The following is a 27,941-nucleotide window of genomic DNA, read 5'->3' on the forward strand; positions in this document are numbered from 1 at the left end:
CGTGTTTTGTTTGATAATGGTGGAGTGCATCAAATTTACCAAAGTTATGTTTCGATCTGAATAATTTCTCGCGTTCCACTCAGTTTTAAGTTTGTTCATGTGATGAGCCATGTGTGGAACAGTATTAGTCAGTTTGCACTCTGCATAGAGTTCATTCCCTTGAGCAATCACTTGTTTACTAGTAATAACATTACACAAATCAGTTCACACAGCTCTGAAGTTTATTTTCATACTTTGAGGCATGACTTTGCGTGCAATCTCATGGCTTTTTGTGACAAACTTTAACATTACAAGTGCAGAACATTTAATGTGATGCGGAATGAACCCCATTTTGAGCGGATTTCCTTGGTTATTTTGATAAATATGGAATTTGTCAAATTAAGTGGGAAAGTTCTGATTATGACCTTGCGACCTCTCCCTCTCATTAGTCACAGTGATGGTGGAATGTAATGTTTCGTTTATGTACTGAATTACGTGTTGGTTTGAGAAATTAATTGATGCAGGATTATCTTCCTTTTCACGTAATTGTCAATTACTATCTTGTCCCCACCTTGAAGTTCATACACTAATTTTCCCCCTGTGATGTCATTCCACATGCAACTATTATATAAAAGGGATTGTAATGTCATTTATGTTTCAGTAATACCTTGTGTATTTAACGTGGGTTATTGTTCCCCTTAAGAAAATGTCAGAATCAGTTAAATTCTGTTTCATGAGAATTTCTACTTCACATCATGCTTCCCGCTTCCTATAGTTACTGCCCCCAGAAAATTAATAAGAAGATTCTTCAAATGCAATGTCTAGTCGAACTGGATTAATGGGGACTGTTTCCACTGTATCAGGGTTTCTCTTAATTCAGCCGCATTTGATCGACCTTGCACACACAGGAGACATTTCATCATTTATCGATGTATTTCAATTATGTACACTACACGCTACACATACACTATCTGAACACCTACCAATCGACATTAATATGGAGTGTGTCCACCCTTAGCCTTTATGATGGTTTGAACCCTGCTGGAGATACTTTCAATGAGGTGCTTGAATATTGATAGAGGAACGGCGTCCCATTATTCCTCAACAACTGAAACCAAGTAAGGTAGTAATGCTGGACACTGGGGTCTGAAGTGAAGTCGGCAGTCTATTTCATCCCAAAGGTGTTCTACTGAGTTCAAGTGGGAACTATAGGTTGGCTAGCAAGTGCTGTTGCATTACAGGAGAAAGATAAAGAGCAAAATAACGCTAAAATGAGTTCGAGGTATGGCGTTCAGAAGTGGAATTTCAAGCACTTTGCAAGGAACTGAAAGAGTAATGGGCATTTCATAACCACTTCAGAAGACGAAAGTACTTCTTCTTTTTTAAGTTTTTACCGTTATCTTGAACCATAAAAACTAAAAGTAACACGGTTTTCTGAAGTACAATTGCATCCTGCAAAAAACTGATTGTTTCAGGTGAGCTTGGCTGCAAATTCTGTTTATGTTTCTGTATATTACGTATTTTTATCCCCTTTCAAGATTTGCAGTTTTTTAATAAAAATTACCTTTGGCTAGTAAGTGTTTGAGTCTTTCTGTACTGAGGAACACTGTAGGGAGACCATATAAATCTTGACAACTGGTATTTACAAGAACTGTTTTACATTGAATGCAGAGAACTATTAAATTATTTATCAGACTGGCATATTGCGGTGAAATTCTTGCTTTGAACTGGATTATTATTTTCTTTGTACAGCATTAAGTTTTGTGGCTGAATTTAGAATATAAAGCATATGAAAAGCATCAGTTACAAAAAAAATTTAATATAAAGTTTAAGCGGCATTTATAAAGCAAAACGCATTCATTAAAAAATTGTAATTAAAAATCGAAAACTAATTTATATGTAATTGAAATTATTGTGATAATATGAAGTTATGTACACTGGCTTCAATAAAGCCTTGTAATCACCTAGTACACTCAATCTTTAGCAGACAGTTGCCTGAAAGTTAATCATCTCGTAACAGTAGCAGCCATTGTAGCGACAGGTAGACCGCAGCTGGCCACTGTTACCTTTGCCCCATTGCCCTTTTTAACAATTAAGTAGACGTAGATGGAGTAGAGTCCATCGTTCTTTCTTCACGTGGTACTTTGAGACTGTAAGAACATGCCAGATGGAAGGTTGTGATGGTAACTGTGACGAATTCGATGAATATAGGTCTCCACCAACGCTTACAGTTTCATAGCTAGCCTCACTTGCCAGTTTTCCGGTTCAGTAACAGTGCTGTACCCTTGTTAATCAGTTTCCGAAATGATGACACTCTGTGCACTTTCAGTTCGCGACCTGAAACAACAATAAATAGCTGTAATTTTATTCGCAAATCCATACACATACAATATATTTAGGGACAGAAAGAGATGATGGATAACTACAGTATATTCCTGATTACAAATTAACCAAAGATGCACTGTTTTTAAAACTGTGATTCACGTAAAAACGTGAAATAACAAGACCACTACTAATGTGAAACATTAGCTATAGTATGATTTTTGTATGTACAAGACGAGAAAGGTTAAAATACTTGTCGAAATCACAGTATGCATACAACAATAAAACACATACAAAATAATACAAGCCTGAAAACTATTGCATTTTCAACATAATCTGTACATAGGAGATAGATACAGTATCTCTAAATAAGTATTGCAAGCTGTGACGCTTATGAATAGTACGTCTAACACCACTTCTTGAAATTTCCTAGTCCCTTGCAATTGATGATACATTGCAAACTATTTCTTTCAGTTTCCACCTCGGTCACTCCATGCTGCACAATATTGTGGAAGAAGCTTCCCAGACTATAACTGACGGTGTGATGTCCCGTGTAACATTTTCATTACCTGAGGACTTGAAGCGAATTTTAAAAGAATTCTGCCACGCGTGGAACTTTCGAAACTGCTTCGGTACTACTGATGGCAAACATGGGCGAATTGTGGCACCACCACAATGTGGCTCACATTTTTATGATAACATATAGAATTTTTCGAATATACTGATTAGATTGGGTGATACACAGTACAAGTTTCATTGCTGTGGGCATTGGATAATATGGCAGAAAGAGTGGCAGAGGGACTTATGCACGTTCCAAATTAAGTGAAGCACTGTAAGAAGATGAATTGAAAATTGCCAAAGAGAAGAATCTATCAAGCACTTAAAAACCAGCACCATATATAACTGGAACGAGGATTTCATGTTAACGCCTGCGTCTGTATTTCAAATTCCAAATAACACTGAAATACTTTCCATAGCTCTCCCGGACAAGGAGTGTTTCTGAAAAAATAATCAAAAATTAGGAATAGTCCTCTATGGAACGCACGTTATACAAGAAAACTTCGATAGAATTATAACGACAACATGCATTTTTCATTGTTTTATATACAGACGACATTCCACTTAATCGCCTAAAGGAAGCAGTAAATAAATGAGATCAAATCAAAACTATACACACATTTTCTGTAGTCTACATGAAGCGCTTCCAAGGGAGGATCTACGTGGGTCTACGTAGTTCATATCAAGTTTTTGTAAAGACTTCCATTTTAAATAAAATTTAAAGTATTGTATTTTATTTTTCTTATCAGAGAATTCAATCTCTCTTATTACTTAACGCAACTATCCTTATAAATTTCAATAGCTACGGTTTCTCATATCACACAGCTTATCTCACCAATTGAACTATGTATTCGTTGGTCATAGTTACATATATAAATACGAAACAACAGAACGGAACCCAACAATAAATAACAGCAACAGCAAAAACCAACAAGAAACATTACTGGAGTATCCAAAAAAAACTAAAAAATAACGAGCTGTGCTATGTCAACACACATACTGTGCAAGCCACTTTACGACGCCGTGTTATGTAAATGCGCTACACAGTTAGTGCAGTGGGAAGATTTTTGCGTTAGAATATTAGAATTCGAGAGTTAGATTCAGCGTCTAGGTGTCTTTTTTCTAAATTTATAATTCTGACCTGCCCAACAATCTACAGCATACACTATTTCTAAAATGATACGTATGTACACCTACAGTTTTTTTTAATGTTGAAAATAACATTCATCTGTTAGAGATGTCAGATATATTCACGAAGATCAATACTCACTTAAAAATAAATTACCTGCCACAGGGCATAAATAACTACAAAACTTATGAATGTGGGGATGTTGAACATGCATACCACATTCAGTAAGCGCGGCAAGTTGTAATATTTCAAATACACTCAGTGGCAGCACGTTTTTTACGAAACATATATAATCTTCGAGATTACACTCAAGCAGACCACCCTGCGTCCCCAATCGTTAAACGACTAGCTGGATCATACTTCTCTGAACTCTTCGTAGCAAAACTGCATCCACAGTTACGAGAGCAGTATGAAAGCGTGCTAACGGTCCTACATCCGCAGACTAGAATAAACGTAACAGAATTTGGTAATTACGCGTGAAACGAGTTACTGGACCTAATGACGAAGTAATGTCCCAAAGGAATGTAATGTAAATTAAAATGGTAACCACGATAGATGGTAATAGAGGCAGTGGGAATAGGGTATATCAGAAACAGTTAGAATGTAGTTGATGTAGTAGTGTGACAACACATTTCGACTATGTGGCTACGTGATTTGCATGGTTGGAGGAGAGGTATTACTTAGGAGAAAAAAAATCAGTACTGGACCAAGAAGGAGAGGGCTGTTGTGCTTTCTTTATTTCCTTTGGGAATCAATGTCGACAATGGAACGGAAAGCATGTAACGGCGTAGAGCGAGGAAGAGAACATAATAAACGTCTGAAGTCAAAACACGTCTTTAAAAGTGGAGTAACAAAAACGATAGTACTCTTATTTCTGTGTCGGTATTAAATAATTGCACGTGTTTTGTATAAGACATGCTGTAATTGCTGTATACCGACTAAGAAACGAGATACCATATAACGCAGCCTAAATTACATAAAATTACCCAGATCTGTGTCCAGCTATCTAACTCTAGTATTGTAACGCACACTCTAGCCACTACATTAATCAGGCAGGACAGCACAGTTTCACAGTACTGAAGCAACATAACCGATGAGCATAAACAACGTGACTACCTATTTAATAGCGTGTTGTTACAATTTTCAAACACAGTACAACAAATTCTGCTTAGCATGGATTCTACAAGTCCTTGCCAGGATTCCAGAAGTATGTGGCACCAGATGTCTACGTGCATGTCAAGCAATCCCCGCAAATTAAGGGATGGTAGTTTACGGACGCGCAGCTGTGGGTACTGATCAAGCACATTTGCGGCCCAAGACATCAATGTTAGTTCACTATAATGTCCTCAAACCACTGTAGCACGATTCTAACCTTGCTACACGGACAGTTATCCTGCTGGAATACGTCATCGCCGTAGGGGGAGACGGCAAGTATGAAACTATGCAGGTGGACCGCAGTAACGTTCATCTAGTTCACTGTTGTCATGATGTCTCCGATTACCACGCCAGATCCCATGGAAGCTAACTCAATGCACCCCATTAACATAATTCTGCCCTCACCGACCTGCATCTGTGGCGCGGTGCATGTTTCGTACAGCCATTCGCGTGGATGACTGTGTGTAAGGACCCAACAATCGACCTGGTGTAACAAGAAATGCGATTCATTCGACAATCCACGGGGGAAACTCAGTGATGCTGTGGTGCTGTGGCCACTGCCATTGTAACTGACGATGTCGTTGGGTCAACACAAGGATACATAGGGTCGTGTGATGTGAAGCTCCATGTTCAAATGGTTCAAATGGCTCTGAGCACTGTGTGGCTTAACTTCTGAGGTCATCAGTCGCATAGAACTTAGAATTACTTAAACCTAACTAACCTAAGGACATCACACACATCCATGCCCGAGGCAGGGTTCGAACCTGCGACCCTAGTGGTCGCTCGGTTCCAGACTGGAGCGCCTAGAACCGCACGACCACTCAGGCCGGCGCTCCATGTTCAATAACGATTTTTGAGCAGTGTGCTCCGAAACACTTGTACCTGCACCAGCATTCTACTCTGTCCTCAGACGCGCCACAGATCGCTGCCTATATTGGTTTACACAGCGAGGGATCCTCCTATGTCTAGGTTTCCTGATGCGACGTGGTCGTCCAATACCAGACGACCTACTCGTTATTTCACCATCATTCAACCACTTTCCATAGGTGCTCACACAGTAGTACGCCACCAGGCTACCAGCTTCGCCGTTCCAGAGACTGTTTCAAGCCACAGGGCCATAACAAAGTGGCCTTTGTCAAAATAAAAAAAATGGTTCAAATGGCTCTGAGCACTATGGGACTCAACTTCTGAGGTTATTAGTCCCCTAGAACTTAGAACTAGTTAAACCTAACTAACCTAAGGACATCACACACATCCATGCCCGAGGCAGGATTCGAACCTGCGACCGTAGCGGTCTCGCGGTTCCAGACTGCAGCGCCTAGAACCGCACAGCCACATCTGCCGGCTCCTTTGTCAAAACCGCTTATATTAGTGGAGTACTATAAAGCGGCCCGTATCTTCGCTATAATCAAAAATGGTTCAAATGGCTCTGAGCACTATGGGGATTAACATCAGAGGTCATCAGTCCCCTAGAACTTAGAACTACTTAAACCTAACTAACCTGAGGACATCACGCACATCCATGCACGAGGCAGGATTCGAACCTGTGACCGTAGCGGTCACGCGGTTCCAGACTAAAGGACCTAGAACCGCTCGGCCACACCGGCCGGCTGCTATAATCACTGTCCACTCGTCTGTCTTCCGCTTACATCCTTTCCCTACTGCGCCAGGTGCCCGCAACACGACCAGGAGGCATTCAACCTCACGATGGGCAGTGGTCATAATGTTTTGGCTCATCAGTGTATTTGTCGTGCATGTGATTAAAGTGTTGCCAAATTGCCTTCCTTTCACGTCCGATTTTCTACCGAAACATGCACGAAAGTTTTTTGCAGAGACACTGTGACACTTCCTTGATACATACCAGAGATTACCTTTGCATTTGTCAACTTTATCTCGACGTGATGACGTCTATCTGCAAGTAAATCCTAAATCCAATCAGAAATTTGGTCCGATAATCGGTAAGCTCGTATTTTGTTCTCCAATTGACAGTGGTTAACTGCACCGAATGCCTTCCGGTGGTCAAAGAACACATCAACCTGGGTGCACTTGTCCAGGGCGCTCTGGATCTTCTGGACGAACACAGCGAGAAGTTAAAGCTTCCGGGCTGGGAGGTCGGAGTCGATAAATAAAACAATTTCCTGACCTTTTGTCACAGACTACGAAAGACATCTTCGAGTGTAAAACAAGTGCATCAAAGAATCGGGCAGCCGGCCGGAGTGGCCAAGCGGTTCTAAGCGCTTCAGTCTGGAACCGCGCGACCGCTACGGTCGCAGGTTCGAATCCTGCCTCGGACATGGATGTGTGTGATGTCCTTAGGTTAGTTAGGTTTAAGTAGTTCTAAGTTCTAGGGGACTGATGACCTCAGCTGTGCTCCGAGCCATTTGAACCATTTCGAAAGAGTCGGACATTCCCCCGTATTTATAGAGCTGTGCTGATGGCACCGCCTCCATTCGCCATGTAATGCCACTTACATGACTGATTATCTACAGCTGGCGCGATCGTTCTAGAACGTCATTCTGCAAGAGCAAAGCCGACATCCATATTTTATTTAACTTAACATCACTTTCTTTCACGTTAAAATCATTGTGGTGTTTGTAAATATCTATGGGCTACACACAGGCGCATGACAATGCATTGTCTTTCTTACGTCAGTGGTGAAGAGTTAAATTACCTCCTAGTTCCATTTACACACCCTCGACAGCGTTCCAGAGCAACCAGTGTAATCTTAAGACTAATGTTCTGTCCGGCGAGATTTTCAAACCAATCAGTCCCACGATGCATTTTGCATCGTAGAAAAGGAAAATGAAATCTCAAAACGGTTTACAACCGTGGCGTTAAAGTTCTTTGGCAAATAAAATATGTAGCTAAAATGTGTGAAATACGAATACTAGTTATACTGCAAATGTCTTTCGCGAATGTCTATGGAAATTTTTTTTTTCGAATGAATTTCGTACCCCAGATTATTTTGGCCCTCGTTAGCAGCTTCTTTTTTTGAAGGAAACTTCATAAAAAAATCAACAAACATTGTACACTTAGTGTGCTAGCACTGTTCTTTACACTTCATCCTACCACTTTTATGTACTTTGAATTCAATATTTTTCTCGTGTCATCTGTCGTGCAGCCGCTTCTAACGCAGCTGATCGCTGCGACTATTCTTTTATCTATGTGCTCCCAAGTCTGTGCCCAGGTTCGGGCAGGGGAGGGTAGCCATCCCTGCAAGCACCATGCGTCACTGAACAGAGACTTATCAGTTCAGTACAGTTTCAAGAAAGTCGGAATAAGCAATCGATATAGATTTTAAGTAATTGTACTCAGGGCCATTTGACAAGAAATACGTTAACTTTTTCATTATCTGCCTCAAAACTAACAAGATGAGTATCACCCCCCCCCCCTTCCTCCCCTCCTCTCTGTCACCTAACTCAGACCATAGGTGCATCTTTGCATACTTCCAACCGCTTGTTGTGGTTTTCATAATTCATATGCTTCAGTTTATGTAGCACTTCATTCTCTTCATATTTAAAAATGATCATTGTGGTAGTAGCAACGCACGAAGTAAATTTCGATTTGGTAGTGGCTCTGTAACTGTTCACAGAATCATCAGTATGTAACAGCCAACTTTTGTGAAAATACTTTATCAAAAACCTTTTATCAAAGGAAAGCACCTCCTTTAAAGCTTGCAAGGTTTTACATGAGGGTTTTTATAAAAGAGCATAGTCAAAGATATTTTACAGTGTAATATTGGCCTTAGCATTTACCGAAGTGTATTTCGCATCACAACACGCAACCACTAAATTATCTTCCCTCAGTACATGCAACCATATGTTAAAAATGTCAAGACTGTTTCCTCCCAAGTAAAAAATTTCAGAGGTAAAGCCGTCTCCAGTCGGATTGGGGCGGACTCTACTCGTAGAGTGTTATCAGTCAAAAAGTGAATGCTATTGGGGCGGACACGTGGAATGGTAGGAAGATATGAGTGTGGAAACTGGAAAGTTTATATATAGAAATGGTAAGGACGCAGGTGGGTATATCAGCAATCTGTGGAATACCATGGCAAGAAGGAGATTTTTGGAATGAGATAATTGGATTATTCATACTGGGACTGTTAATGACAGTGCAGGAGTAGTAATAATAATAAATTATTAAATTTACCAACGCTTTACTATATCACTTTACTGCGGCAGACAGAAAGAACATCGATTTCGAAACTGAATGGATATCAGGCAGACACTGATGACACATGTATACATAACACAGGAAGATGCGAACGACAGAGAAAGTAAAAAAGTGTATAATAATATTAATTAACTCATAAGATCTGTCTAAGAGGAATGAAATTTTAATCTGGTCGGAGACTGGAATGCAGCCGTCTGTGACGGGAGGGGGACAAAAATAACGGGAGAGCTCTGTCTCAGCAAGTGAACGGTGGAGGAGAAACGCTACTAGAAGTCAGTGTTGGAGACGAGTTAGTTGTTGTGGATCCCTTTACAAGAACTCACTGGAACGAAGTGCATATGGAAGTTACCAGGAGGCTCAAAGATTTAAGAATGAAGTTAAACACTGTCATCCAGATGCATGCATTGTCACTGACAATAACCTGGTACAAATAAAATAATTTGATGAGACTGTAGCTGAAACGACGAAACGTAGCAAACTTGAAGGAAATAAAAACTACAATGTTTCAAGGGGTTACTGACGTTGGAAACGGATCCTATGGTATTAAACATTTGGTAGTGAATGTAGCAGAAAAACTGCTAGGGGAGAAAAGACCTAAAAGAAGTTGCCGTGGGTAACAAATGATACACTGGAATTAGCAAATACTGGAGAAAATAAATAAAAAATGTTGCAAATAAACAAGATGCCGAAAATATATAAAAACTAAAGGATGTATAAAAGGAAGATATATAGGGTGTCCCACAATTCCTGTTACAGGCTTCTAGGGGTTGTAGAGGAGATTTAATAGATAAGGTTTAGGGAAGGGAACCATGTACAGAAATGTACCTTTCGGATATAAAATAAGTTCGAAGATCAAATCACTTTTAAATCTCCTAGTTCACAGTACACTCATAAACTGAAATGAGGGCGCCGTCGTCTGTCCCTGTTGTAATTATGACATCACATACCGTTTTCGCCGAGAGCAAAAACAGTTGCGAGAACGTGGTGCGTTCGCAACTCGGAGGATTGGTGCTCCAAGTAAGCGCCGCACTCTCGGCTTTGAAGGAGGACATCATTAGTCACACAGAAGAGAGCCCGACGATAAGTACCAGAATCACTGCCCAAGCCATGGGCTTCTGTAGAACACACGGATCAAAGCTTATTGTCTCCGCTAGGTGCGTATCGTAAAGCGACAGATGTGACATCAGATTTTCAAATTTTATTTGTAAGATAATCTTACATTTCCGAACATAGTTTCCTTATCAAAACTTTATCTACTAAGTCCCCTCTACGACCCCTACAAGCCTATAGTAGCAATCGCGAAACACCCTGTACAGACAACAATTTGGAGCAACGTAACGAACATGCCGCACAGAGGCTAATCAACAGTCAATTTAACGCGCACAGAACAATCAGAGCAATGATTAGAGATGATTCATCCTAGGAGAAAATAAGCCAAATGTCAATGAGGACAGGGAGCAAGAATATGAGAGGGATTTGCAATCACTATTCCTACCTTTGAATTTCAAAAACTACGAGGAAACAAATGTCCTCCTGAGCAAGAACCGTACAGGCTTAAAAGTGATTTACGTAAAAAGGAAGTTCCACCAGATTTTGAAAAGAATGGAATTATTTCGCTTCCAAAGAAATCAAGAGTGAATAGATGTGAAAATATCACACAGTCAGTCTCTTGTTACAAGCGTAAAGAATACCCACGAGAGCACGTTATCAGAGGATGAAAAGAAACATTGAAAGCAGATCAGGAGAAGGCCAGTCTGATTTTAAGGACGTAGGAGCACTGGGGAAGCAATCTCAGCTCTGCAGTTGGTAATAAAGGGCGACCTGATGGAAAAAGGAAAAGTACATTACATTCGTAGATTTGGAGAAGTATAATAGTAATGTGGAACTGAATAAAATAGTTTTACAAACTTTAGGGACAAGTTCCTTACACCAAAACAAGAAAAAAAAATGTCTAATAAACATAGGCCGTAAAATGCATCCCTTAGGAGGTATGAGCTTCGCCGTGTGAAACACGTGTCTTCTACTAAACAAGTGCTAATAGCTTTTATGGTACGCATTTTAGAGCCCATGTTTACTACAAATTTTGTTATTGTTTTGGTATAAGGAATCTGTCCCTAAAGCAAGTTGGTTTTTTTCTGGGGTAGCCTGCATACATAAGCCATAGCTGTTCATTCTCATTTGTATTTTGAGGAGCCAATGACTGAAATGAAGGACTACGTCGACACGTAGGTTTTTGTCACAGACGGAATATGATAAGACTCGCTGATGACACTGCAGCCGTTATCGAAAGGGAACGCCATATCACCGATTGCGCGGCCCACCCCGCCGGAGGTTCGAGTCCTCCCACGGGCATGGGTGTGTGCGTGTTCTTCTTAGCTTAGGTTAGTTTAAGTAGTGTGTGAGTCTAGGGGCCGATGACCTCAGCAGTTTGGTCCCTTAGGAATTCACACACGTCTGAAAATCATCTTAAAGGGAACAGGAATTAAGGCGGGCTCTTCATGAAACGGAGAGCGTGCTAGCTGATCTCTGCAGTACGCACAAACAACAGCGAGGCAGAGTTGGTGGAGTGCGCCATAGGTGGACATATTGGATGGCTAAACGTTAAACTAGGACAAGAGAAACTTTAAGTGATAGACTGATTTAATTATCTCGTAATTAGAATAATCGAAGAAGATAGATATAGTAGCAAGGATCGCACACAGCATAGAGGCTCTGTAAAAAGAAATAGCTGTTAATATCCAAAAACATAAACCTAGAGACCATAAAAAGATTTGTGAAAAGCTGTGTTTAAGGTACATCTTCGTAAGAGTACGAGCTATGTACAGTGCGGATAACAGAAATGAGGCTTTGTAAATGTGGGATTACAGGAGATTGTTGATGGTCAGATGAATTGATCGAGTGAGGAAGAAAGACGTCCTGAAATGAGTCAAGGATCAAAAATGCCTAATGAGATGCATAATGAACCATAGAGAGAGACTTATTGGGCAGGTATCATGACATGAATCGTTGCTGAGAACTGTAGTTGAAGGGATAGTAGAATAGAGAATTCCAGGGTGAGGCAAAAATGTGAGTAGCTGAACGTCGAGTAGTATTATGTCGACAGATTGCATGGGACAAGAACTGTATCTAAACGCTAGGGCCAGTGACAACACCTGCCGCTCTACTAGTTCCACTTCGAGCACCGAGCGGGAAGGTTCCTGTTTATCTTACTTGCCGCAGCGTCGCTTGTGTGAAATTTTCCTCGTTAGTGTTGTTCTGTCTGTCAAATGAGTCGCAGCGCTTCCGCTCCGCCTTACTCTTCGTTTGTGTTCGTCTACTTGCAGCGGCGTCGGCCGCTCCGCTATGGCTACCGTGGTTTCCACGTATATTCCACGAAAAGGTACTGTAAGCTTTACTTTCGATAAAACAACGCGAAACGTGCAGTCCGGGTCTCTATAAATAATTCATGTGAACTCCGCTCAGGTCCCCACTGCCTGTTATGACGCAGACAAGTACGTGTTTTACGTGAAATTCGTGGATCCCCCTCATGTTGAAATATTATTGTCGCGACATAGGTCTCAAGTCCTGTCCAAGCATCACGATAATCCCGTTAGTATGGTATCACTCGCAGATGCTGAAGTTAACTATACAAATGTTAGTGTTCAACCTCACGCCGGAGGTAGATAACATATCGACTCCTTATGATAACGTGAAAAATTTCCGTCGTGAACGTTGGACTACTCAACACAGATTACAGTGGCAATCGTTCCGTGGAAATGCAAGTCAAATGCAATATTCCATCATATTTACGACACTGTGGCTACCGCGTTCGTGTCATGTATACTGGTCAAGAGGGAATCTGCTTCCTACGTAATGAAAGTGGACATATTCGGTCTAAGGATTTTTAATATGGCACCCGAATATCCTACGTGGACTGCCTTATTCTTTCGCGAAGGCATTCCTATTGCTGAGGTGGAAATGTTGGATTCTAGCAGGAGCTTACGTTGTCAACTTTTTAATCTTACTTTGGTTCTTTTCTATGCCCCCTCTGGCACTGGCCACACAGTGGATCGTTTGCGTTTTTATAAAGAGGAAATTATTTATCTGTTACGTAAGAGCCCTCCGGGTATTCTGTTGGGTGGTGATTTTAACTGTATTGCGTCCTGCAGATCAATCAACAAATTTTAATTTTTCTCATGAATTACATCAGTTGGTGCACCCCCTTACTCCTGAAAGACGTTTGGATGTGTAAATACCAGACGTTAGTTAAATTTACCTACTTTACTGTGACTTCTAGAAGCAGATTAGATAGGTTTTACTTATCAGACTGCCTGCGTGATAGTATTCTTGATGTTGAAGTCATCCCAGCTTCATTTACGGATCACTGCGTTGTGACTACAATTCCGTCTTAAACGGCAACCAGTCAAAAATTGTTTCGTACTCTGTGGATGTTAAACGCCGCTCATCTAGCTGACCCCCTCTCGATGACGTGATGCGAGCCGTAGTACCAAGTCACTCTGATGATAAACATGTGTGAACTATAGTGGAAATCCACATCGTAAACTGCGCAGTCAGCACGGCGGATTGCTAAGCGAAAGCGCCTGGGTTCTATTCCCGGCCAGGTCAGGTATTTTCTCGGTTTGGAGATTGGGTAGTGTGTTTTCCTTACGTACGTGTCGTCATTATTGATATTCCGCTATTGAAATGGCTGAATCGGCACGTCGCGTCCCGAAAGCCAACGAATTGGAAAAAAAACTGGACGAACAAGATGATTTAAGTGATTTTGAGTCAAAACAGCGTTGCTTTTCAGAGTGGCAACAAATTATCTGTTTCTAATGAGTTTCTAGGTCCACAAATTTAACTTCAAAGTAACCAAGTTTGATGGCATTCGAATCGTTGTGCGCAGCAACTTTAGAATCTACTTAAAAACAAAAAAAAATTGCAGATATAGATTTCAGTTACTGAATAGCTATCTCTACTGCGTTTAAATAGTCATATAGACTCGCTAAGCTTTCGACAACACTTATTATACAAATATAAGTGAGAATGATTGCTGAATTCCTTTTTTGTAACTTCACAATGTTGTTTAGTTTGCAGGTAAGAAATATTACATATTATTGTACCTATAGACAAAACTAATATTATATTCTCTCCATTATAAGCTGTGACGATGTCTAGAAAAAGTGATAACAGTGAGAGTGTTAAAGCATGATAGCGGTACGTTCAGGTTGTATCGGACAAAACAGGCACCACAAAAACTTAAATGTGTAAGATTCTTTTTTTAATGAGGCAAAGATATAGCACACAGGCAGTAACTGGGATTAAAATAACATGAACAAAACTTAAGACTTATTGAAATGACACTCAAGGAAATGCGTGAGATTTATTCAGTTCCAAAAAGTACGTTACTTAATAGATTTAAGGCTTTGCGGGAAACCAAAGAGGTGGACATGTTTTAGGGAACGATATTTTTACCGAGTATATTCAGTGATCAACAGGTAACAATACTGTACGATTATATTAAAAATGTACATACCAAGCATATGCTTTTGACTTAAAGATGAGTTCTTAAATGTAGTATTCCGCCCGCATCTCGTGGTCGTGCGGTAGCGTTCTCGCTTCCCACGCTCGGGTTCCCGGGTTCGATTCCCGGCGGGGTCAGGGATTTTCTCTGCCTCGTGATGGCTGGGTGTTGTGTGCTGTCCTTAGGTTAGTTAGGTTTAAGTAGTTCTAGGTTCTAGGGGACTGATGACCATAGATGTTAAGTCCCATAGTGCTCAGAGCCATTTGAACCATTTTTGTAGTATTCCGATACGGGTGGGGGGGGGGGGGGGGGAGAGAGGAGTGCAGCCTTGGAAAAAATGAGGGAACACCAAAAACAACACATTGCGATGCCGAATACGGTGTATAAAACCGGTTGCAGTTTCTAGTCTTCTCCGAATGGATAAATACAGGTCTTGTATGATTTTGAAGGGAACCTTATACCATTCTTACTGCAAAATAGTGGCAAATTCAGGTAACGATAATGGGGATGGATAGCGATAACGCGCCCTTCTCTCCAAAGTAGACCACAAAGATTAAGTAATATTAAGACCTGGGGACTGTGGTGGCAAGGGGAGATGCGACAGTTCGTCCAAGTGCTCAGAAAGCGACTGCTGGACAATGAGAGGTGTGTGAACAGGGCATCTGTGGCCTTTTTACGCTGCAACGCCATCAGAGAACAAACAATGTACCATGGGATGGATCTGATTAGCCAGTATGGTAGCATAATCCTAGATAGTAATACAACGTTGCGAAGTAACCATGAGGCCCATAGAATACCACGATGTGGGTGTCCAAATCAACCCCGAACTCACGCTAGGTTTCACCCGTTGGATGTAAACTCGGCCATAAGATGGAAACAGTGTGCAAGAGGGCTTATCCGAACAAATTGCTTTCTTCCACAGCTCCATAGTGCAGGTTTTATGTCTTCGGCACCACGTTTTCCTTTTACCAACATTTACGTTACTGATGACTTTCTAATTCTAGCTTGTACTGCAGTTCCCTGCGTAATGTTTCCCATCGTGTTTTGGTTCTGACAGGCTTCAGGAGTGCGCATTCGGCTCTGTAGTGCTCTTTGCTGCTGTTATCCTCTTATTTTTCTTCACAATCCTCTCCGACTCTCTCACAATCACTAAACACACATTTTCGTCCGCGGTGTGACTTAGCGGATGATGTTTTTCCGCTTTCCCTGCGGTATAACTCTTCGATATTGTGCCTCTTGAAACACCAAACACTTCAGCTCTCTTGGCCACGGAAGAATCAACATACGAGCACCAACGTTTTATTTACATTCGAATTCACCTATCTCCGACATAATGCGCTCACATCTACACAGAACACTGTTCTGGCGAAGACAGACACTTGCAACATATTAAGGACATTGCACAGGTTCTGTTCGTCGTCAAATACAAGAGCGCAACCTGGAGGCGTGGCTTGCATCTGCATTTACGTTCAAGCACGCATTTCTCGCAGTGTTTCCATACTCTGTATGCAAGGCAACTCTAAATACAGCATCGTTCCTACAACACACAAATGAAGGCGGTTAAGGGGTTTCGCTACGATTTTATGAAAGACCTTGAAGACTTAAGAGCGATGACTGTTGAATTCACGAGTTTGCATCGAGTAGCGCGTATCACTTCAATGAACTAGGTGAGCTGATGGACAATTTGTAGTTTATAATCATTTACGACTCAATTAAAACTACATTACAACAAAAACGTCTTTTCAACACGTTACAATCTGGTGTCCGATACAACCCTCAAAAATTTAAACAAGCAAAATGCAGAAGGTGATATTATAACATCAACGAATGTATATCCTTACAGCACAGCGTTTCATAGCTGTGTTAAGTAAAGTATCATAGTAGTGTTTAATGTTAGAAATGTTCCAGTACAACCCAAAATTATTATTATTTTGAAAAAATACATAATACATGATCTCTATAGTGCGGGATGCAACAACTACACTGAAACATGTAATGAGCCACAGAGTAGTTGTTCAGAACTTCAAATTTTTTTCCCTCCGTATTTTTCACGACTTCATTTCCTGCTTAGGAAGCTCGTTATGCAGAATGTTTCTAATTCCTCTTAGCAACTTCTCGGATGTGACGAGGGCGCAAAAAATATAACAAGAAAACATCTCCAGAGACGTGCCCATTCCATCCTGTGGGGACAAAGAAATAAAAAAAGTTTTTGCCTTCTCACCTCATGTTGGTAAAAAAAGCTATAGTTATCTACTGTATGTTGCAGTTGGTACATTCCAACCAACTAAATAGCGCGATAAAAATTCAGTTCTGCAATACGTACGAAACACACGTTATTCGCCTGTCCTACGATGTCCTCCGTATCTTGCTTTCCATTAAGTGTCGCACATCATTTTCCATTACAATAGTGGTTAGCTTTCAGAAATGCTACCATATTAGTTTTGTGTGAGTGTGTTACTGTAAAACAGAAACAACGAATCTCCTGCCACAGGTTCTTACTCTAACCAGTATAGTCAAATGGACCTCGAGCTAACCTGTAAGTAAGGGTAATTCGGAAAACAATCTCTCTCTCTCTCTCTCTCTCTCTCTCTCTCTCTCTCTCTCTCACACACACACACACACACACACACACACACACACACACTTATTGTCGCCGGTCGCGTGATCCTAAGCACTTACTTAATATGTCCAGGTCTGTCAGAGAAAATCAGTAAAAAGCACATTATTATTTCACTTTCCGTTAACTGGAGAAATTCTGTTTTAAGCATGGCCTTAAACTGTATTGCTGATTTGTTGTAGACACACTGCCGAAGATTGGGCTCGCTGCAGCATATAGTGAGGTCACGCTGCAGTAGCACACAATATCGTATTAGAGCTAATGTGCATCTCTGAATTTAAATTTACGGTGATTTATGTGGACTAGTTCAAATAAAAGCCAGAAGTAACCCTGTAAATAGGCAACGGCCTTTCCTGACTGAGCCTGAGTTTTTTTTAGTAGTGACCGAAAAAGCTTGTTCAGAGAATGTCGCTGCAACCCAAGCTCAGAAATTACACAAAACAAATCGGACTAATGCAAGTAGAATTCGCGCTTTTGGGTTCCGCCCAAAATATGTATATAGATGATGATGATTATTATTATTATTATTATTATTATTATTATTATTATTATTTCGTGTCCCACGACCTCTCAGCTTCCAGGCACGCGCTTCTCAGATTTTTTTTTCCTCTACTTGTATTGGGAAACCTTGCTTCTTTGCCAAATTTCATGACTAGGTCAACAGGTAGCACACTATAGATTTTGATGAGTGAATTAGCGAGTATCAAAATATGTGACATAAATGACCGTATCATTTGATTACACTGACTTACAAGTAAACCTACCCAAAGGATACACTTAGATTTCGATCGGATTTGAATATGTTGTGGTGTAGAGCAAAAACACACTTTTTACACGTGCCCATACTACTGTTAATGGGCGAAACAACTCCCTGAATAAAATTGAGTTTAATATTTGTGAGTGAATATCGTCGAAACAGTAAAGTATAAAACACTTTCTAATAAAAGCTCTAGCTATTTTAATGTACCTTACAACGGTCACCCAGATTTGGCGAAAAACCATTTTTTCGAACTCCCCTCTCCTCCCCCCCCCGACACACACACACACACACACACACACACACACACACACACACACACACACACACACACACACACACACTTACTTTTGTTTTTCATTTCTTCATTTGACGAAAAGCAAAACGTATAGCATTGTTCATACCATATTCAGTAATATATGATGAAGTGGTATTCTAAATTAGTATTTCCCGGATTAATATGTTTTATATTTAAAATTTTATACGATGTTTTTTCTGGTATGTCACCGTTACAGAAATATTTTTTTCTCAAAGGGATGTTGAACCCCATATGGGCATTAATAAAATATTCAAAGCCGATCAGAATTTTCACTCCACCAAGGGACCGTCAACCTTAGATACAGATTGACAACAGCAAGAAAAGGGAAATACGTTATCATCAAATATAAATGTGTTAGGAAATATTTTCTGAAGGTATTTGTTTGGAGTGTAGCGTTGTAAGGAAGCGAAACGTGGACAATGAACAGCAGACGCAAGAAGAGAATAGAAATCTTTGAACTGTGGTGTCACAGAATAGTACTCACTATTAGTGGGTACATGAAGTGGCTAACGAGAAAATAATCTAAATGGAGGCCAAAAAAAAGTTGTCACAACTTGACTTAACTTTTTTTTTTAAACAGGTCACATTCTAAAGTACGGTGTCAAGGAATGGTTAACTTGGTAATGGAGGGAGGTGTGGGTGGGGAAGGGAGTAAAAAAATTGTAAAGGGATACAAAGACATCATTGCAATAAGGAGGCTCAAGTGCGTATAAATCGTAGTAGTTGTGCACAGATGATCTGACTTGCACAGAGTAAAATATATGGAGAGCTGCAACAGATGAGCTTTCATGCTGAAGATAACGATGACACGTGTAAAATAAAATTAATAATGGTAATTAACAAGTCTAGAATTAATTCTCACAGTTATCAACTTGAGTTGCTTAGCAGTAGTCTTAGCTGATTCTAACCTGTATTGGCTGCTTCTGTCAGTACATGCGTAACATTATTTGTTCCACATCCCCAAAGGCTCTCCTTTGTGATCAGGGCTATGGAACACACTGTGCGAATCAGTGATTGGAAGATGGTGAGGAAGTAAATAGCATGCGGCCCTTAAGGGGTAATCCTGCTGTAAAATTTTCAAAAATAATTTTTATTGGCTTAAGAGATGATTTGAACTTTCTACAATACGAGGCAAAATGTCTAATGCCTGTACAAAAAAAAAAAAAGATTCTATCGACTTCAAAACTGCGGCTCTAGAGCCTCGAATGACCCGAAATGTCTCAGTACTTGTACGAAAAGACAGTTGTTTCGCTTCAAATCTTGATTTTCGTGTACGGTATTGACTTTTCGATAGTTTTCATCTTATAGTATACAGTTTTGTCTTTTTTAATTTATTTAGCCTTCCGAGTAGCAACTCGATCTAGCCAAGTTTGTCTTTCAAGTAAGAATGAGGGGTAAGAAAGTGTACACTGACGGAAAAAGTATGAAAACGTATCGAACGCGACTTCGAAGCCAAGCAGAGGGGAAGAAGTTAGTGCCGGTGCTAAGAAACTGAAAGACAATGACCAGGATTTTGACGTGAGCTAAGGATTGAGCTATAGGATTATAAATTTTCTTACAGTTTTCTGTTATTTCTCAACACGTAAAACATGCAATGACATCACATTGCACACGTAAAACGTAAAACATGCAATGACATCACATTGCAAGGACTGTGTCCTCAAGGCTGAGGCTTCACAATAATTGTCTGTCCGAACTCCCCAGAAGTGGTTATACCAAGTAGCGCATATGAAAACAACCGTCAAATCGTCCTAACAACGCGCCTGTTTGGAATAGGGCTAAACGGAATAGTAAAGTTTTGTGCATTCATTGAATTGCCACGACCGATAATTCAGTCGTTCTGTGATAAACTAGTGGATATGATTTCGATCGCAACGGCAATAATACAAGAGGCCAGTCCTGGAATAGCAGACTGATGGCAAGATTTTTCTGAAAGTAGAATTTTTTTCATTTGTTCATGTCTATACAGCATTTCAAAACTTCAGACGCGTTTTTCCCCGGATATGATTTTTCGAAACGGCACGCAGCATAGCTTCAACAATTTTCAATCTTTTTATTCGAAAATTTAACCACAAATTTCAAATAACATTTCACAGTGAATCCACACGGGGTATTTTCCATTACCTAATTTGAACAATATTTATTAACAAATGACTCTCTTTTTATGAAAACTGAATGACGTTATTCAAACAATTACACGTTTCTAAAATCCCCTACGTTTCACTTGCTACACTCTTGTAGATTAGATTTTTTTCTTTTCTCCAGAATTAAATCAGTTATAGTGCATGCCGCAGATCACCTCAAATTTAACATGCCTCGGGAGAATTTCTACAGTGCCGTCACTTTGTAATATCTTCCAAAAGATTATTTTTTGTAATATATTTAAGTATATGTTCAATAACTACCCCGAGTATTGTTTCTCTATCACCTTTCCTTCCATCCAAAAAAATTGTCAAGGATACGTTTTTTAGGCCGTTACGATAGCGTTACACCTTAAAGAATAATTGTGTGGCACATCCCGCCAATACAACGGTACTTCACGCGCAAACGCACATAACCCAACTAGCAGTGAATATTTTGGCACTCGACCACCATACGATAGGCCCAAAGGGTGTAAAGGGAGTTTTCACTCAGGTGTTTTGCAGACTCCGTCCTTCAGAATGAGATGCAGTTGGGCCCGTGGAGCAACGGTGTTAGTTTTGAAAAACAAGAGTCAATTGCTGCGTATTTAAGCACATATGTTTTGTACCATTTTTCTAAACAAATTTACGTTTCTGTGAGAAGGGAACTAAAGTTTTTTTCTTTTCCTGGGGGTGGGGGTGGAGGGGGGCGGGCGCTCGTATCAGCTTCTCAGCATGCACCCTTCGCTTAAAGCTTTGTTAAAGGAGCTATACCGTCATGCGTCTCAAGAGGTTTAGAGAATAAATGCTAGGTCTAATAAAAAATGCATGGCAAAGCTATCAAGGCCACTTCTTTCGAATAGAAGTCCGGTCTTTTAGACAGTGCCACTCCCTGGACAACGAATGAGTGCACTGATTTGTATTACTCAAGGGGTAGGCACCCCAGAAACTTACCTCTCAGAATTAGTGACTCCGACATTCTGTGAAACTAGGCTGTTGGATTCTAATACTTTGGGAAGTGTGTAAGGAATAAGCACAGACAGGTCTGCGCCAACCTGAGTTCAGAAAGCTGAATTAATGTAGAGTAATACGGTTGAAGACGTGAAGATTGTAAGTAGACCTAGCAGTGATGTGTCCCTTAATTTTCATTCCACAGAGTAGCTGCATTTATCGCAACTTTTATGCTGTTAAACTGAAAGAATAAATTAGTCTGTCGCCATTGCACACCCAGCAGGTTACTTGTTTTCGAAAACTTATATCGCAATGTTTGCTGTAATCGTACATAACAGTGAACTAATGACTACAGTCCTGTCTTCTTATCCATGCCTACAAATCCACCAAATCAACAGAGTATAGATTTACTTTTATCATTAGATGCTTAATAAAAGTCAAGCGCAGATGTGACTCAGTTAATCGAATCGATTTGATCGCAAACACAGGGCCTCAAGGAAGTGGACATAATACACAATAGCGCCAAAAAGCACCCGAATTTCAGCTTCCGTCTGTATCGAAACAAGTATAAAGATTGGTGGAGGAAAGTTGAATCGCCTGCACAATACGAACACGAGGAGGAGAACATGATAATACATATAAGATGTATAGGATAAGTTCAGGTGTCAGGCGAAAAATTGTTCACTATTGTGTAACACTTTACGAAAGCATGTTCTGGAAGCATCACAAAACAGCTGTGTAGTGGTTTACTTTAGGAAGCTTTTAGAGTTAACTTTAAAAAGCCAGAAAACTGCGATCAATATTATGATTAACGTGTCAAACATCTTTCTTCGACTATTGATGTTAACGAATCAAAGGAAACATGTTTGAACGGGAGACATGTTACATTCAGAAGCTAGCAAGATAGAATTAAGTATTAGAAAAACGATGGTAATGATACCTGTACAATGATTTATGTCGTAACAAACCTGAATAATGTTCAGGAAATGTCTCGACTTCATTTTCCTCCTCACTGCCATTGGATTGGTAATGCATGGTGTCCCTATAAAAAGCAAATTGAAGACCAGAACATATAGTGCCTAAGTGGAAATGCTATAAACTGGCATTCAGAATCTTTACAGACATTTGCTATACTTTAAATTCGCTGTGCGCTTAACATTGATGATATATTCTAGTAGTATTGGTCTGTGACATCGATAGTTGTAACACACTATGCTTAAATATACCAAAAATGACTTAGAGGATCACATTATTCTTCTAGAGAAGCAGTACCACAGAGCAGCAGAAGGAAACTAGAAAATAAGGCATCCTTATTACTCTGACAGAATAAAAGGTGCTTTTCTCTCGTACCAGAGGACACGATCGAAGATAAACACCGAAGGTATATGTTTCAATAAAAATGTTACGCACGTGCGAACATAAAAACAAAAAGAATCACCAATTACAAAAATATTTCGCTTTTGATCAGTATTTCAGTAGTGCAGATTACACACACACACACACACACACACACACACACACACACACACACACACACAGAGAGAGAGAGAGAGAGAGAGAGAGAGAGAGAGAGAGAGAGAACATATTGATTTTTTCGAAGTAACAAAACACAAGTGAGATCTACAATGCTCTGTTGACTCTATAGGACAACAGATGCAGGAAGTAAACGACAAAATTACGTCTATGCTTTGCAAGAGATGTTCTTGTCTGTCGTTCAGGATAATATTCTGGTATTATCTGGTAATCCCGCATAACAGCATTTTGCTTTTGATAAACACTGTGGGTGGGTGGGGGGGGGGGGGGAGACTTCCAGTACGTTACTCGGTTTATCTTCGAATAATTATTCCAGTAATGCAGCTAAATCTTCAACTCACAGATCAACTTAATGTTAGAAGTTTTTCGTTTAGTTAAAAAGTCTCATATAAGCGACAACTCTTTTGATGTGAAACGTGTCAGCTGGTTTACAAAGGTACATTTTCACTGGAAAAACATGGCTACACGTTGGCCATTTACGCGAATGGATGTTGTAAATTTTTTAAATATTAATGTACAAAAAATACAAGCACGTTCTATTCAGAAATCAGTCTATACAGTAGGAGGAATTGATATGAAGAAACGTTTTCAAAATATTCATTATTTGCCAGCACCTTTAACTCACAAGTAAGGTGTCGTCAAGTATTTTTATGCCGGCATACCTTTAAATTAGGAACAGTATACACACCGTATATGAATTGTGCCAACAACAGCTATTACATCGGATTATCACTTATCTGGAATTTCGGTTAGCGCAGATAAGGGAACTCCACAGCACGCTACACACGCAGTTTAAAGTTAAAAAATGCAGTAAATAACTTTTTTAAAATGTAACAGTGTTAATGAAAACTTAAACAGAAATATTGCTAGACAAGCAAGTGCAAGTCTAAACTAAAAAGCAAGAGTAAGTTCACGCCATTAACGAGTAATAGAAGTATCTCCACATAAAACTACTGCTAAGTCGTATGTTTTAGTTGCATCCTTAAAGCACAAAGAGAAAACAGTTCATTGATAACTGCGTATACGAGCTTCATAATGATTAAAATGATAGTCACTTTAGATGACTCACATATTACTGAGAAAAGTCAACAAGATATTTAAAACTTACTTTGGGGATATGTAGCACAGGGCACGCCGTAAACTACAGCCCTCATCTGAAGTTTTTAAGCATGAGCCCTTACAATCAGAATCACTCCAGACACAATTTTAGTTCACCGACAAACGACACGTACAGTATAGGTACAAACAATAAACATTGTCACTGATTGCATCAAATAATTGAAACCGCTTATTTACTACACTAATCGCAGCAGACGACATGGATGTATCAGGGCAGACAAACTCATCTCGGACGCAACTAAAACATGTGCTGCTTTATTAAAGATGCAACAATCATCTCTGTGTACCCAATCCTATCTGTAGCGTTTAATGTGCCAATACTTCTGTCAGTAAAATCATTGTTTAAGGTTACCTGAAGCACAACTAACTTCATCTGCTGAACCGACGCTAACCGACTATGGGACGTAGTTGAGAATTAGTACCGATTCCGTCCGCTCGGAGCAATACTTGTTCCGTTGCGTAACGCGGGAAATACGACCTTTACCTTTTTAAACAATTTTCAGGACGGAGATTAGCTACAGTTAAATAGATATTTAGTATAGCTGCCAGAGTCAGAATCGCCAACAGACTACATGCGCAAACGAATTCCACAGCTGGTATCTAAAGATTGCTGACAGCAGTTTCAGTTTAAAGTGCCCAAGAGAAGAAAACTATACAAGCTGAGTAAAGGTACAACCCTCTTTCTCACTCACTCCTTATCTCCCTACTCGACCCCCTTAATACAGGTTTTCCCAGATTTCTCTAAATCGCTACATGCAAATGTTATGGAAGGGAGAGGACAAACGATGTTCATCATTCTTCTTCATACGTCATTGTGACTGAAATAAAAGCTCAACACAGTCTGGCTCTGCCCGCTCCCCGCGAGATTCGCTTGATTAATTTTCACACTAAGTGCAACTATCACGTTGTGATGCTCAGTTTGCGGCATCACTTACTCGGCAATAAAAACACTTCGTCAGTTGTGATGGATTCCCTAGCTGTTTCCGCCTGCCTAAAAGATAAAAAGATATTTGGGGATTAAGATACTCTTCTGTTTTCGTTACTTAAACCACATTCAATCTCCACAGCTGCACACTCAAAAGAGATGCAGATGAGGTGTGCAATAATTGCTTTCTTTCACCGACTCAGAACACTGTGAACGTTTATTACTTGTGACACCACCTGACAGTATGTTGCAATTATAGGAGTGCTGCTCGCTGCCCCCCCCCCCCCCCTCCTCCTTCCCACCTTTTGTGTTTTTATAATTATGACCTCACAACAATTCAGCACACAGCCCATACAATGTTCCGCATTCCAGCATCTCGTACCGTCCGTAGCAACATCAGTGAACCAAGATATCAGAGATCATGTTGTATCTGTGGGCGTACAAAGTACAATAAAGGAAATAAACAGCATAATATTATTAAGGAATATTGCAAACAGTGATATGTACAGTAAATTGCCTCCAGTGAGACTTTAACACGATTTTTGCAGTAACAGGTGCGTTTACGTCTCAGAAGTTATTAGTAAGTAATTTTTGACACCATAACACTGTGAGAAAAAGATACTTTCTAGGCAACACTTTTGGAAAGTGTCCACGATATCTGAATCAGCCACTTTGGTAATGAAGTATACCTTCCATGTTTCCGGAGAGAAAAATGACTCTTATAAATTAAAAGCTAAAAGCATGAATTAAAGCTACAAATATTCTTAAGAATTTGGTGCATTAATACCTAAAGGGGAGCAGCCGAAGATAGTTGAACGATGCTTACAGATTTTCATGATAGAACTTGCAGCAGAACACGTGTGTAAAGCAGCGGTAGTAATTAACAAGTGTGAAATATTCAACAAATAAAGTAGTAATTGAAAAACTCCTAGTTGATCCCTCTTCCACCTATCAGAATTAGATCGAAGTGCATTTATTATTCACGTTGCAGGAACCAACATAGCCAACGTCTGGCGACAAGATATTGGTGAAAATGCAAAATCTTTCTTTCTTTCTTTCTTTCACGCGGGTATAATTTTTTTGTACTTTATCAATTCCAGATAATTTATATGGGCCGGAGAAAGAGGGGGAGGGGGCGATACTCTGCCTTGGAAGCGTCTGCTGTTCGGTTGTCAGACGTGAGTTACGAATTTTAAATTTTTATGTCTATCCACGATGTCTATCCCTACCTGCATCGCTCAGCAAATTACGAATTACAATAAGGAAATAAGTTAACAGGCTTTTTAAGCAATTACATCATCACATCAGACGGAATTTCGCTGAGGTACGGAGGTACCGCGGCGATGGCTTGCTTCCAATGCGGATAGATGTCGCTGATGTGCAGGTTCCTGCAACGTATCGCGGTTCACAAGCTGACGTCTATTTTCCCTTCAGAGTAGTGTTCTTACTGTGAACGATTAGCAACAATCTTTCTTATGGTATTAAGGCATGGTAACCGTTTAAAAGGTGTGTGCAAGGCAAGTAGTAAAAGCATCTGAAAATCTGCATTCAATCCACGAATTATACGGAATGTATGGCACAGTTGATGCTGCAAGATAGATAAAAGGAAAAGAAGATGCACTGAACACCGATTAACATTCCCAATCTAAAAATAACTCCTTTCTATTTTTGCTGTTAATTTTCACCTTCTCCTCGCAATTTCTGCTGTGGCAAAAACTTCAGTTGACATCATGCCCGACTTTCGCCGTAATTTTTTTTTCCTGGACCTCTTATTTTGAGTAACAGTATTTACTCTTCCTTAAAAATAAATGTGAACTAATAATACTGTTGCAGTTGTGCGCGTAAGTTCTTGCAGTATTTTTAAACAATGGAAATATTAGCTCACTGGCAGGAAATTGTATTTTCGAACATTTCAATAAAACATTCGTTGTAAATCGGAACATTCAGTTGCTAAAGACAGATACCATTTGTTCGTCTACATATGATAAACATAACTGAAGTAGTAACTGAGATAGAATGACGGCAAATAGGAGTAGTATTAGTAAACCACAATTTACCTACGACAAACTGGCCCAGGAGTTTGTCAGATGTTTTGTTCTGCTGTGGTCTTCTGTCTATTATTATAAAATGGCGACACAAAATTGTCAACAGAACTTATTTGTTTCATATTTTTAACAATGCTTACTTAACAATCTTTTATTTACGCACGCACCAAACGTTGGAGGGTACTAAACGCAGGCGCGGATGAACTACGAGTTGCGGTGTTTGTTACAAGACTTTACACAGATTTAAATCTCCCATTAGTAACAAGCCTCAGATAATTAGGACTCCTCTTTGGATTATATAATACGGGCTAGCGTCACTAAACGCTGCCCTTCCAAAAATTGCGTAAAGTTTCAGTTGAAAGCAGGGACCAGGCGTTTCCCATCTGATACGATGAAATCACGCTTATTTAACAAAACCCATAGCAAGGACCTAAATCGAGAAGACATTCGTCAATTGTAGTAAAATGTAAAACATAAATATGCACTTCCTATTTTTCGAGGACTTTATTTATTTCCTAACTGACTTCTAATGGGCTTGAAGGACAGTATTATACCACATGTCTTCCTGGTAGTGTTTATTTTCGATGCCTATTTTCCTTAGACAGAAATGATTGAATGTAATACCAACCGTACTCGTCAGATGGCAGGGGGAATGCTCCAGCAGATCGCTCATGCGCAGTTGATTCAATGGTGGCCAGCCGCTAAATTTCAAAATCAGTTCGTCTCCGTCCCAGCA

At 40.0% G+C, this 27,941-nt stretch overlaps 1 long non-coding RNA gene across 1 annotated transcript; it reads right to left on the reverse strand.

The window, feature by feature from the left end:
- Positions 1-1,820: 1,820 nt before the first annotated feature.
- On the reverse strand, positions 1,821-24,629 carry LOC126469576 (uncharacterized). Its single transcript, XR_007586021.1, has 3 exons — positions 24,588-24,629; positions 22,524-22,625; positions 1,821-2,316 (listed from the first exon to the last, which is right to left on the reverse strand). It is a non-coding gene; the product is annotated as an uncharacterized LOC126469576 (long non-coding RNA).
- Positions 24,630-27,941: the final 3,312 nt, after the last annotated feature.

Source organism: Schistocerca serialis, chromosome 3 (assembly GCF_023864345.2).
Source record: "Schistocerca serialis cubense isolate TAMUIC-IGC-003099 chromosome 3, iqSchSeri2.2, whole genome shotgun sequence".
In the NCBI taxonomy this organism is placed as follows: domain Eukaryota; kingdom Metazoa; phylum Arthropoda; class Insecta; order Orthoptera; family Acrididae; genus Schistocerca; species Schistocerca serialis.